The following is a 2342-nucleotide window of genomic DNA, read 5'->3' as shown; positions in this document are numbered from 1 at the left end:
CGTACCAAGGACAAGCACTACACAACTCCCCAGGAGGACTGTGTCAATCCTTCTGCCTGCTAACAGATCAATTCCTCAGAAAGTCAGACTCCATTTCCTTTTAAAGTGTTAAATTGGGAGTAGCATGAGGCAGACAGGGCTTTGCCCCTGACACTGGCATGGCAGGTCCCTTCCTTCTCAAGTGGGCATGTATCCCTGCTTCTTCCTCAAAGCAACCGTAGTCCCACAGTCCTTGAACCTTCTCTTACAGTCTTCTTGACTCGTCCTTCCTGTGAGTGAACCAACCTGTAACCCACTTTGTGCTATCCTTAGCTATCCTGCACAGCATTACACACCTCTAAAAAACCCCTGCTCATTAGCCTTCCCTATCCATCCCACCCCAAGTTGGATTTGCTACAGATATAGGATGACCTACTTACAATTCTGGTTGAGAGCTCTGCTTCCCAAGAAACTCTTGCCGGGTATCCTAATGATTGTTTTTCTCTCCTTAGGATCCAAAGAGGGATTTCATGAAAACACCACTGGACCAGGAATCAGGAGACAGATTCTCATTCTGGTTTTGCCCCAAATTCACTGTGTCATCCTGGGTAGATTATCTCCCTTTTCTGGGCCCAAATTTCCTCATTTATAAAATGGAGTGAGCTAAGGTTTCTTCCAGCTCTGATTTTTGTGGTTTCATCTTTTTGTTGCTCCTTGTCTGAGATCAGATGAGGCATGTTGCTGTAAAGAAAGGTCTTTGATAATCTGTTAAGTCCCATTGAAATGTGAGGTGATATTTCTTCATGCAGAGAAAGTATTGGGTTGGGTATCAAGAGATCTGAGTTTTAGTCCCAGCTCTTCTACTGGGCTGATTATGTAATCTTGAGGAAGTTACTCTATTTCTCTAGAACCCAGTTTCTTCATCAGTAAAATTAGGAAGACTGATTTATTTAAATCAGACGCTATTTAGCATCTCACAGGACTTCCACACCTAATGGTCTATGATTATACTCTCGAAGGACAAATGAGCATTGAGATGATGGCATTAGAGGTGACCAGCTCTTTTCTGTGTTTAAAGACTGTTAAGCCTCGGGAATAAAGATATATTCATTGATAGGTTTATTGATATAGACCTAAAAGCAACTTCAGAAATCATTCAATATAACTTAGATGAGGAAAATGAGGCCCGGAGAGGCTGTCACTTTACCAAGGTCACACAGGACCAGGATGCGAACCTAGATACACCGATTCCAGAGTCAGCACCCAGTGTCAAAGGATGCGAATTCAAATTCTGGTTCTGACACTTATTATCTGTGTGACCTTGGACAGACAACCTCTCTGGCCCTCCGTTTCCTTACCTATAAAACAAGGGAGTTGGACTTGTTGTCCTCGGAGATCCCTTTCAGCTCCTAGTCTTTGATTCTAAGTGCCTGAGCTGGATCTCTACTATGCCATGCTTCTCAGTTGGCCATGTGGGTATTGTCCACCAGTGCCCTTCCTTCTGATTTATTCTGTGCTTAGCATGTATGACTTTTGCATCGTTCACATTTCAATCTCAACAGATTGATTTCATCTCATCTCCCTAACCTCCCCTGAGCCTCCTGCTTTTTCACCATCCATCCTCTTTACAATCCCCGGACGGCAAATGTTTAAGCAATGAATGGATGTTAGCATTCACAGGTGTTGGGCTGCAAGAGGCATGCTAAGGACATTGGGTTATTCACAGGAGGCTTTGGTGAGACTCTGTAATTCCTCAAGTGGACTTGGGAGGGGGGAGGCCATAGTGGTTGGTGAAGGAGCAGAATAGGCTTATCTGTCACGATAGCCATTATGGACCCTTGTCACCTGCTGTTTATAAAGTTATGGAATGAAACCAATATGGAGATAAATGAATTCTGTTATTCTTCACCGGTGTACTTTACTTTACTTTAATAGTTATTTTTCCCTCTTGGAATCACCTTCAGAATTTCAAAAAATCCATGATTTCATTAACATGGTTATTGTCTCCACTGATGAAAATCTCAATCTGTGATATAAGGGCATTTTTTGTTTGCTTGTTTTCCTGAGGTGCCATAACTTGGTGGTTGACTTTCTGGTTAGTATTGAACCTTTTGCACTTAGCTAAGTCTTTTCCTCACTCAGTTGGTGGATGACTTGGCTTTGGGCCTGTCCTCAAAGATGGGAGCCACTACAGTGGTCTATTGTCAGACTTTAAGAACCCGGGGTTACCTTCATGCCACCGGAAGCATTGGAAGCAAGTTTTAGAAAGGAATCATAGTCAAAGACTCATAGAATTTTAGAATTGGAATGAATGTTTAAGATTATTTACTCCAAGGATTCCCAACCTATGGGCCAAGAACCCT

The sequence above is a fragment of the Vombatus ursinus genome, unplaced genomic scaffold (assembly GCF_900497805.2).
Source record: "Vombatus ursinus unplaced genomic scaffold, bare-nosed wombat genome assembly UNPS02014799.1, whole genome shotgun sequence".
NCBI classification, from domain to species: Eukaryota; Metazoa; Chordata; class Mammalia; order Diprotodontia; family Vombatidae; genus Vombatus; species Vombatus ursinus.
Note: the sequence above shows the minus strand (reverse complement) of the source record.